The 12,408-nt window shown below is 42.4% G+C and overlaps 1 protein-coding gene across 2 annotated transcripts in view; it reads right to left on the reverse strand.

The window, feature by feature from the left end:
* Positions 1-12,408, reverse strand: part of LOC138584474 (FERM domain-containing protein 5-like) — a 77,493-nt gene that overhangs the window by 36,296 nt on the left and 28,789 nt on the right. The gene's annotated exons all lie outside the window — the stretch shown is intronic.

Below are 12,408 nucleotides of genomic sequence, written 5' to 3' on the forward strand. Positions count from 1 at the left end.
AGTGGTGCACTGAAACATTAACAGACAAATGTACGATATCCTCCCTATAACCGAGCTGCCACCCTCCCAAAGCAAAGTTATGGGTATAAATTTGATTTGCAAACAACAGGATAACATTCATTTAACTTTTTGACTTGATCCCAGCAGCAAAGACACTAAGGGAACTGTAGGAGGGTCTGTCTGCTGTTTTATGTATCAACCAGTGCAGAAAAAGGCAGGTTTAAAAACTACATGACAAAAACATAACAATGCAGAACAAGTGTGAACTTCATTAAACCTTTAATCAAAGACCAAATCAAAATTAACCTAATGAACATCACAATAACTTCACCAAGGTTAAGAACATGTGAAAATGTTTTACTGTAGAATTAAACAGCTTCGAGCTCAGCAAATGTCGAGCAGAGCTCCGAGAAGACACTAACAAAGAAAAGCTAAAGTAAGAATGTCCAATTAAGAAGCAGTCACAATAAGTGGAGCGTAACTATAGCTGTTGGAAACAGGAAACTTAAAACCACTGTATACTCGTGCTGCTCAGAGTATCTGGTAATACTGACAATGACACAATTTATAATAGTGCATGCATTATAAACTGCTTTAAGTAATGATATTTTAGAAACTTCATGCTTTCAAAAACAATGCCACAATGAATAAAATCAGTGCACTCCTCTGAATATAAAATCACAAGTGACACGAGATCCAGCAGAAACCGCGGCCTGCTTCCTCAGAGGGTTGGATTTGTCTGTATTCAAATGTCTACTTGACTTAAATGTAGACGTGCAAACCTTCTGTGACACTTGTTATGTAATAGTGGAGTGTACAACTGAAATCTTCATGCTTCAAAAGCTTCACTACACTTGAAAATAGAAGTTGTTTTCTTTTGCTCAACAGAAATCGACTGCACTCACTAACATATTGATTTGAGTATGTTTGAGGGAGGTCAACAAATTCAAGAGTTTTTTCCACTTGTGCAAAGTGGCAGAAATAAGTAGTTTACGATTTTCATTGAGAGCGTAGCTGCGGTAAATACCCAGAGGTCACTTTTACCAAACAACTTCTCAGCTTCCTAGGCCCTTTAATCACAGTCCATTTAAGAGATTAACTCAGGGAGCGCTGCTAATACCACGGCGTTATTACCTGGCTGAGCGACCACTTGGCCCAGCGTGACAGGGTAAACGACACCGTTCACTGGGTGAGACTATGCTTGAATTAGTGAGTGAAACAACCCATTAAAAAAAGGGATGTGCAAAGAAAATTAAAAGTGACATACATGGTAGAATTATGTGTTTAAAAAAACATTAAACATGACCACGAGACACAGGTTAGTACTTTGTAGGAACACACTGCACATGAGCAGAGCCTCCGGGCAGCACTGAGACAAAGGCCTCAGCGCTCTGACACCACAGACAGCGGTTCCTTCTTTAAAAAGTGCAAACAGCCAATACAGCTGCCCTGACCGAGCAGACAGCAGGTCAAACGTGTTACTGATCACGGCCCATAATAGAAGGAGGCGCCCTGCATCTGCTGCGCTTGCAGCCAGACAAGGATTCAGAAGGGCAGTGTGTTGTTTCAGGGCTCCCACAGTGCATCTTACACACACGCATGTTTATAAGCAGGCACACACATGCGCACATGTAAAAGATGTATTATTGTTTTATTTTACCAAAGAAGGTGTGCACTTACATGCTCTCAGCCAATATAGAGGCAATGTATCCTCCTCACAAAAGCTTTTTCATTATCCTTCCTCATACTCCCCTGAATGCACCATGAGCACTCTCGTGCTGTGGATGAATTGGTTTATTTCCTTTGGGGACGATGTGACCGCTGCTGTGCTGTCATAACAGCCAGGAAGCTGCCAGAGTGGTTTTGTGAATGGGAAAGTGAGCCAGAGCAGCAGTAAAACAGAACAGCTGCCGGTGTGTACCGATCTGGTGATAAAGGGAGCTGGACGTGCTGCTGAAATGAGCATGAAAAACCTGAGCAAACCAAAGATCAAAGATCTTAATATGCAGGATCCTGTAAGTGAAATGAGCTAATGAAAAGAGGATAGCACTCTTAAGGCATGGACTGGAACAACTTTACACCAGCGGAGCTCACACAGATGCTTTTCCTTCAGAGCTGTGGTTACTGTTGTGGGCGGATGTGAAGAGAAAAAGAGGACAGCAGCCTCAACACCAACTAAAAGAGCGGCGTTTTATGTCAGGAAAGGTGGCTCCTGACTTCAAAGACACAATCAGCATGAATCATATTGGCTGCTAAGGTGGAAGTCTTGTGTTTTAATGTCTAATAAACACAGTATGAGTGCATCTCACAGAGGCTCTGCTGCAGACACTAGCTCAAGCATCATGTAATACACAGGAGCGCAGCCACATGCCACGAGGGGAACAAGCCTCATTTCCAAGCACTGGATTCAGAACAGTTTATACATTAAAGTATTCATCTTGTTCTTTTAGTTTAAATTACTTCATCGTTATTCTGTACTTTTAATTAAAGTTTAGAAGAAAGTTAAGAAAAACTGTGGAGCAAAACAAATTAACGCTCTTCAATCTAAATCTCGTTGAGTATTCAGTTACACAAATGATTTTCATTGTGCATAAACTCATTTTAAAACAATATAATTGCCCTCTGAGGGATATCTATTTAGTGGCATAATTGCCCTCACAGAAAAAAGGTAAACAATCTCTTATTGTATACATTAGAAATGCCACAAACAGATGGTGCATTTAAGCGCAGTGAGTAAAGTACATCTCTTAATAGTAAAAATCCATTCATATCAGCCTTCTTTGTGAGTGTCTCATGCTTTGTATGGCCTCCCTTTGTCACCTACGCACAACACACTACACAACTGTGTTTCCCACTGTTGTAACCTGCAGGCATGCACAGCCCTCTGCTCGTCTCATCCATACAACCTCGGCACATGAGCAGTGATTAAACGCCCACACAGCACCTTTAACACTGAATACACACAGATGTGAAAAACACACCGCTTAGAAGTGTATCGTTCAATGTGGGATTCCTAACCTCTTGAGGGGCAGAAATAAGAAAGGCAGCAGTAGAGAATCAAAAACAACAAGAAGAAACCTCTGCTCCTACATCACATGCAAGAACTTTCTATCGACTTATTTTCCTTTTTTTTTTTTAGGCAACTTCTAATCTTGCTGAGATGGTTACATAATCGAGGTTTAATTGGATCAATTGGAAAAAGCAGTTCAAAGGTCAAGTGCACAGGGACGGCCTGGTTAATGTTTTTACCACATTTAATTCAATATGGGTTTTTTTTAAGTGGGGTTGTATGAGGTACTTGTCAATAGTAAGCGTACTACATACAGTAGATAACAGTCAGCATGGTCCCTGTGAGGAGAGGCCGACTGGAGTTCCTACACAGAAGCTAAGCTGAGCAGACGGGGTCAGGAGTGCCACATACTTTAGCCACATATAAGAGTCCTACATATAAACAAACATTTCTGTTGAAGTGTACCCTGTATTTTAGTTTTTTGTCACCACTTCCCAGTGACGTCAGACAGCACTTTCCCTCAGCACTATGTCTCACTCTGGCTCTGTATACCTACGCATGCAGCTGTTTGTGTCAGCGGTTTGTAGAAGAGACAACAAATAAAAGAAAATACAATATTATGGAACGACAAAGTGCCGTTCACGGTGAGGACCAGAGGACATTGTGTGTCATGCCGTATGTCAGCTGTTTGTGTCAGAAAGTGCCGCGGCTAGCACAGACTGAAATACCCCTTTCCCACCTAAATTTAGTGCATTGACGCAGGTTTTTCAGTCCCAGGAAGACCTGCTTATAGATGCTGATTCCTATTGCCAGTGGAGTATACTCCTGTCGGTCTCTTTTCTGCTGCGTCACCGTCTGACATCACAAATGCGCCTGAAACAGGGTTAGTAAACAGTGAAGATGTTACGGTGGTTAGGTCTTTACTGTAGCTATTACTCATTCAGTCTGTTTATCAAACTCGGCATTTGGAAGGATGTTCGAGCGCTGCTCGGACGGAGACAGGTTGAATTTGTAGCTGAGATGACAAGAAGTCGCAGAAGTTATCGACAGAGCATAGCATCACGCATGAAAGGGGGCGGAGATTAGCGTGCCGACACAGGTTTTGTGTTCCCATCATTGCCAATCAGAGTCGAGGCGATAATTCCCCGGGTCTACTGCAGAGACTTTTGACCCGGGTCTGAATGCCGATTGTAGCCTTTCCCACTCAACAAAAAAGCCGGGTGTTAGTGGGTTTTTTGACCAGTGGGAAAGCGGCTATAGTGTTGTCAGAACCGACTCTCCTCTGTTCAATAAAACTAAATAGCTCAACAGTTTCCAGGGGGACTTCATCAATTATGAACTGTGCAGACTTCAGGTTTGGTCTCTTGTCATTTCTTTCTCGACACAGTGTCAAAAAACACATTTTCTGCAAAATACCATCAGCTCACCTCGGGCCAACTTTCACCTTGTCTCACTTTCCCGTCGGGCTCACGTCGACTCAAAGTGCGTTCACCAACACAAAATGTCAAAGGGTTGCAGTGGCATCATGACTGAAATTCTCAGTGAGAGATAAATGCCATTTTAATAGCACGACTGAATAGAAAGAGAGCAAGCTTTGGCAATTAGATCCTTCGAAGATATTATCTATATGAGGCACATTTACAGGAGCACTGAACAGCTGGGGGCAGACGAGCAAAGAGGGGCTTTAAATTCAGAAAGCAGCATGTTATCGGCTCAGATACTGTGAAGAGAAGTGATAAAATCATCTGACAGTGAGGGAAGCTGACAGCGAATCTGCCATTTCTTACTTTCGCCCTTTGCTATTCACATTACTACTGAGCTGTGAAAGGAGGACATGTTTGGAAACTTTTTTTAAAGGAGAAACCTGGTCGAGACAAAAAAACACAAGGTCTTCAACAAGACAACTCCCGTGTGAAAGCAAGAGCCTGCAGGATAAAAGAAAAAGATCAAAGGCTCTCTGCTGTCCTCCTGTTGAGCTGTTATCCACATCTCCAGGCTCTGTAGCACTTTGAAAGCATAACCTCTTTCAGCTATTCAGGTTTGTCAAATGATCCATATCAAGATTGAACATTCACGCTCTTTTTGTGAAGGATCACATTTATTCCAATATTTTGTTGTTTGGAGAACACGGTCGCGCCAAGGCGTTTACGATCTCAGAAACATTAATTAATGGAAATTGATAAGGCATCAGCATCAACACACAGCTGATCCAACACAATGACTGTGTATAAAGATGCGTCTCTACCTCCTCTCATTGTACAAAAGTGAAGCCAAAATACTCCTCCCAGCAGGTGCTGCCATCTTGCACTTTTAGAGCCAGATGTCTGCGCAGTACAGATCGGTGGAGCCGCGGTATTGAAGTCCTGCCCCTTCACCTAAACACAGCAGAACAGCTTCTTTGTGTTGGTCTAAAGTTAACGTTCACAGATATGTAAACTTCAATGACTGTAGTGATTGTTAAAGATACGTCTCTACTCTGCTGATCCAGAACAGATCGGCTGCAGGAGCCGTATTTGTCAACAGAGCTGTCAATCATCCTTTTGGCGGCATCAAATGATTATTGCATACTCTGGTTATTAGCTCCATCTAACAAAATAGGATTTATAGGATTTGGCCTGGTTAATTGTATCTGGAGCTGTAAATGGGCTTGATATCACAAACGAATGGCTGACCAAATTCCCTCCTGTGTCTGTGGTATAGAGCTGTCAATCATCTTTTTGGCGGCATCAAATAACTAATAAATAAAATAAAATAAACTTGTCCGAAAAATGAACACTGGGACGTAAATCAGCATGATAAGAACTAGCTATAATGACAGAAACCATGTTTGAGAAACATTTATTTGACATGTATTATGATTTTACAGTTTGACTTATGTCCCATCTCATAACATGGAGGAGGCGGGCTTTATGACCTATACTGCAGCCAGTCAGCAGGGGGCGATAGAGATGTTTTGGCTTCACTTTTAGGGAGCTGTCATGTCGTCCATCTTTTATACAGTCAATGGTCCAACGCCTCATGGTAACATTATCCTCCAGCATCCTCCAGTGCAGAGTTTTATGGGACCTTTCACTTGTAGTGTCTAAGTATTCGGTGTAATAGACACAGACATCAAATATTGGTACAACATTCACTAACTTGAAAGGACATTCATTTCGTAGATTGGCACCAGCGTCCTCCAGCTCTGTCACTTTACATCTCTGGCGTGAGAATCAGATATCTCTGATGACAAGAGTTACTGCAAACCAACTCATAAAACTGGATGAGTCCAGTCACATCATGTCAATATATTCAGCCTGCTTGGTTCCATTAGCTAAAGAGCCCGTGAGGAGCACTCAGCAAGTCTGCTTTGCAAACGCAGAAAATTTGCACAAGTTTAGAATTTCATTTTTAATAAAGAAGTAAGTTTGATGACCTACGAGCACGGGAAGAGTTAAACCTAAAGGGGAAGTGATGTGATATTTTCTATGTTTTTAAAAGGTTTAAATGGTTTAAAGGTTTAAATGAAATCCAAAAATGACATTTCAGAAAAGCATCTATTAATTCAAGCGAGGGCATGGAAATGTACCAGATTTTTTAAATAACTCCCCAGAAAAATACATCAGTGCTTCAGGCTGTGTTACTAAATGTCTACCACAGACACAGGAGGGAATTTGGTCAGCCATTCATTTGAGATATCATGCCCATTTACAGCTCCAGAGACAATTAACCAGGCCAAATCCTATAAATCCTATTTTGTTAGATGGAGTTCAGCTAATAACCAGAGTATTCAATAATCAGAGACATGGTTTGAAGGAAAAATGATTCAGTCTTTTATCATTTTGATGCTTATAAAGACCCTTTTCTTTCATAAAGGCCATATCTTTTGCAATACGATGGAATTAAAAAGTAAATTATTTCCATTCAGTGTATTTTGATATGAAATAAATCCCCAAAATGAATCTAAGCTGGTAATGAGTGGTATATAAATTTTCTTTACTCTTTACAGCAGAATAAATCATCCCTCTCCTCTTTTTCTTCCACCAAACTCGCTAATTTCATTAAACTACAGCAGCCTCCTGCATACCGACGTGGACAGTGCACTGGATAATACACCGCCCTAGTCCTCGCAAACAGCTTCAAAGACAGTGTTTGCTGGCAGTGCACACAAACACACAGGCCTGCAAATACCAAGAGGGGGGCAAAGGAAGCCAGAAAATGGATTTTGCTGAGTCATTAAAATGCAACTCGGTTGCAACACAGCAAGTGTGCCAAATAGAAATAAACACAGATAGATTCTGGGAGTGTTCAGCTGACTCACAGCTATGAAGAATTAGGAAAAGCCAGCATATTTCACCTGTCAGTCACAGTAAGCACTGGACCGCATTCTAGCTTTACACCGAAGCACTGAAAAACATCATCTGCTAGGAGTCCAGGTGAAATTGCATACAACTACAACTTCCAAGGTACAGTTCAGTGTTGAACATCTTATGACCAAGCTTGAAGCACTGTGACTTGTTGAAGCTAGATATTAACCCTAAATCTGAACAAACTGGAACCCTTCCACAACGTTACAGAACCAAAAATACTTGATTATGTATTGGAAAAGATCACAGTGTGGGCTACGATAATAATTCGGCTTTTTAGCGTCAAGGGGAACTGTTGGTTTCACAGGACAGGTGCCTGAATTTCATGAACCTGGGGTTAACATATATCTCTACCTCTACCTTGGAAAGAGAACAAATGATAATTCATCTCTGAAGAGTCCACTCCAAAGTATTGAATTACCATGACCTGTATGACTGAGAACCTTCACAGACAGAGCAAATGATAAACTGGCCATATTTGTTTACAGCAATAACCTCCCAATTCCATCATTGGTAAACAGTCAAACTGACCAATTGTGCACTCAAGGTGAGGTGAAATTTACTCAGGTGTTCGGGCCAAAAGAAGGGGGTACAGGAAGTTGGACTAAATATTTATTAAATATTTTACTGTCAGTAACCCCTGTCTCATTGCTCACTCTTCTCTGCTGCTTGTATTATATCACAGTTATAAAACAACACTAAAGACCCATGCATTTTCAGAATAAGGGGTCTATCCCTCCCCTCTTTAAACCAGCTGTGTTTTTACTGTCAGAGATCAGTCAGATTGAGGCAAAACTATTTGTTCCACATAGAAATTACTTGGAATCATTTTGGCCTGATTGCAGCGTAAAAGCAACTCCACAACAGGTACTGCACAACACAAGTCAGGCTTCAACCACCACACAACCACATCAGCTTCCCTTCGATCTCTCATTCGGTCCGCAGAGTCCCTCTGCACCCACCCTCTCCAAGACCCAGCTCTTTCATGACACCTCTGCACTTAATGACATTAATGCTGTTGATGATGATGACATTGAGGATGTTGTTTGATGTTAATTAGGATATTCATGATGATGATGATGATGACTATATTGACCTTGTTGATGCTGCTGGAGATTATTATAAAAAGAAAAACAAAACAAAAAGCATCCCTGTGCACTGCCTGTCGGCGCCAGTGTCCGGTCACGCTTGCAGCTGTTTGTTGGCTCTTAGTGACTTTGTTCCCTCCTGTCTTGACCGTTGCTTGTGTTGTGTTGTATTAACTCTCAGATGTACGTCTGCTAAATTATATTGTAACATTGTTCTTATCTAATTAACAGACATGAACATACGTGTCCTCCTGCACCTGAGCTTGACAAACGAGCCACCAGCTAGCCATTTCAAACGTAATTTTTCAGGCTAATGTAAGACTAGCTGGTTAGCTACACCGCATTTACCAGCAGGCGCGTGTGTACCTGCAAAAGTCACTTCAGTCCGTTCGGATCATGATCTGTTGCTTACTTACTTCAATACCACAGCTACAAAGTCTGCCTGCTGTTGCTTCAACACTTCAGCACAAAAGTGTTTACTTTGTGTTTTGCTGGAGCTGCCAGCGGCTGTCAATCAAACACAGACACACTGCAAAAAAGAGCCTAAATGTGATTTCCTTTAGACCTTAAATCCAAATGTAACTAGAGAGATCAAGACAGAATATTAAAGCACACATTGATGTATTTATTTGTAAAGGGACCATGTACATTATTGAACATTAATGTCACCATTTGATGTATTGTATTTAGAGTTATTTTGAAGCTTAATTTCATCTGCAGATGGTTTACAGTAAGTAAGTCAAACACTTGTGGCAAAAAGTTCATGTTTCTATTTATAAAAGTCATTATTGCTCTCTAAATCTTCACAGGTGAGGCAGCCCTTCTTAATTTAATGCTTGATACGCTACAGGAACAACATTACGTCAGCATTCAAAATGCCGACACAGAGCGGCGGAGACAATTAGCTGCAGAGCTGCAGAGATCCACTGAGCCCCTGAGAGGACGACTGGGAGTCGTTCTTATTCCTGTCACACAGCTCTCTGCTCAACAACACACTCCTCACACGTACACCACACTGGAGCGAAGGAAAACAGGCTTGAGCAGTGTTTCAGATTGTTTATGTTCGGGTCCGACGTAATGTCCGACAAAACCGACAGGTCAAGGAGGGGAGGCCGACACAAAGCAGCTGCAGCATACGTCTAAGAGGTTTCTGTCTGTTGGATGATTTATGTTTCCTTGTCTTGTCTTCCTTCTGTTATAGTTTGCCCCCTAACCCTAAGCTTTATTTGCTATTCAACTACCACTGACTGACTGACAATTTACAAGACTGCTGGAGATGGTCTGAAGCCTAAAGTGAAGCTTGATGCAGGAGGACATTTTTGCAAGAGCTGCAGGACACAAAGAGCTGGATATTTGATTTTGGGCAGCATTTTAACACCCAATCTCTCACAAGGCCAAGCTGGATCGTTTCATAGGGCACTGCCTGCTGCCCCTAGAGTGAGCTAAGCCTCCTCTAAGGGCACATGCCCCGCAAGACCCGGCAGCCATGCCAGCTTCCTCTTGTAGGGCATTGTAAGCAGTGTTAACATGGGCAGACACAAACAGCACCGGCAGCCTCAGCCAACACTATGTCCTGCACAGCAGAGGAGTGAGCAGTCCATTCCCCGGAGTGTTTCTCTTCACCGGAGAAAAGATGAGAGGGATGGAAGAGCAAAAGGAAACAACACACTTTAAAGAAGATTTAATAGCCTGCAGAGGTGAAAATAAGCAGTTCATTGGCGTTGACACCTAAGAATAAAGTGGAACTCACCTGTCATTAGACCCAAACTTCTGAACTCACAGACACCACCTTTGCTGTGGACCCTGATGCTTGTAGTTCACTTTGACTGACGGACACAGCGGGCAGCCTAAAACCCTCCATAAACTTCCGGCTTAGCCTAAAAGCACACTGACAGCTGTGCATATAGCATAGCATGAATGTTAGTCTGCTTACTGATCAGCCATAACATTATAACAACCTGCCTAATATTATGTAGGTCCCCTTTTAAACCACCAAAACAGCCCTGACCCCTTGAGGTATGGACTCTTCTAGACCTCTGAAGGTGTGCTGTGGTATCTGGCACCAAGACGTTAGGCAGCAGATCCTGGTAATCCAGTAATCCAGCAATCCAGTAATTGCGAGGTGGGGCCTCCGTGGATTGGACTTGTTTGTCCAGCAATTCCCACAGATGCTCGACTGGATTAAGATCTGGGGAATTTGGAGGCCGAGTCAACACCTTGAACTCGTCGTGTTCCTCAAACCATCCTGAACCATGTCTGCAGTGTGGCAGTTTGAGCTACAGTAGCTCTTCTGTTGGATCGGACCACACGGGCCAGCCTTCTCATCCATGAGCCTTGGCCACCCATGACCCTGTCGCTGGTTCACAGGTGTTCCTTCCTTGGACCACTTTTGGTAGTTACAGACCACTGCAGACCAGGAACATGCCACAAGAGCTGCAGTTTTGGAGATGCTTTGACCCAGTCGTCGAGCCATCACAATCTGTCCCTCGTCAAAGTCGCTCACATCTTTACACTTGCCAATTTTTCCTGTTTCCAACACATCAATTTCGAAGACAAAATGTTCACTTGCTGCCCATTTTGCACCCACTGGCAGGTGCCATTGTAACATTGAGATAATCAATGTTTTTCACTCCACCTGTCAGTGGTCATAATATTATGGCTGATCCGTGTATCTCCTTAAGTGTCTCATCAGAAGGGGAAGACACCTCCCTCAGGAGCACAATATTCCAAGATGGACAAAGGCGTCACAGAGATCTCATTGGTCCATTAGTTCCTTTTTCTTTTAACAAGCATTAAAAGAATAAGTGAATGAACATTGGCTTTATCTATATTTATCTTCAGGATTATCTTATAAACAGCATATTTTAATCTCCTACAGGATTGTGAAAAGTTAAAATCTACAAAGAACGATTGGAAGAATTGCAGCCGGGCTCATGCACCTGATTTAGTGTGAATCCCACTGAGATGCACTTCATTTAGGGCAGATACTTTCAGGACAAGTCTTTCAATTAAAAGCTCCAGTCCCTCCGACAATTGCGTCACTCTCTCTGCGCACAAAGGAGGAAAGGAAAGGAGCCTTAATTGGCAGCTGACGGCTCAGCTCCATTACATCACGTGTTGCCAAGCCTCTAACATAAGAAGCCTCCTGTCTCTGCATGCCCTGCATTAAGGAGGATGACTGACACACAAAGACGCCCTGTTGTTAAGACAGATGTTCATAACATCAATGCCTGCATGAGTGTTAATGTTTCCTCTGAAGGAGTTAATGTAGGACTGAGCTGTCCAGCACGTGCATCATGTAAACCGAGTGCAGTCTTTAAAGCAGAGCTGCACTGCTTCCTGAGCTTGGTCAACATTCATTATTGCTTCGCTGCCTCAAGATTGAAGAAAATGTCAAATGAACCACTGATGTATGTTTGGAGTGAAATAGCCCACCAGCCTGGGAGCAAGTCTGTAAAAACAGAAACAGATTCATTAAGAGAAAATTGGTTTTGAGGTCTCTGCATCTTTATTAGACTCTGTTCTCTGTAAAGCACAGAGCAATTATTGATCCTTTGAGTTGGTAATTGACTTTTAGATTCATTCTAAATGTCTTCAGCCTGGCTGCCGTGGAGGAGAGAGGTAGCATGACTAATACACGCATTGTCCTGGCTGATACAAAGGAAACATTAGCTGGAGACTCTGCAATGCATACAGAATGTCAGTGGGTTCTGCTGGTGCTGGTGCATGTTAGTTTGATGACTACAGAATTTGGTGCATTTATCACGGCCTCCCGAGGACGAATCCTTATAACTCTGGTGATCCCCCTCCTTGTGGTGCTGCTGGATAAGATGTGTAGTATTAAGTCTTGACCATTGGATGGATTAAATAATAATGGTTAAATAGTTGCTTTACCTAATAATAGAACAGTAGAATTCGAAATGTCACGTAAATGTCATCTTGTATTATTTGTGCACTAACCCTT

The sequence above is a fragment of the Semicossyphus pulcher genome, unplaced genomic scaffold (genome assembly GCF_022749685.1).
Source record: "Semicossyphus pulcher isolate SPU_LCO1_2020_fin unplaced genomic scaffold, fSemPul1.0.p SCAF_1, whole genome shotgun sequence".
Taxonomy (NCBI): domain Eukaryota; kingdom Metazoa; phylum Chordata; class Actinopteri; order Labriformes; family Labridae; genus Semicossyphus; species Semicossyphus pulcher.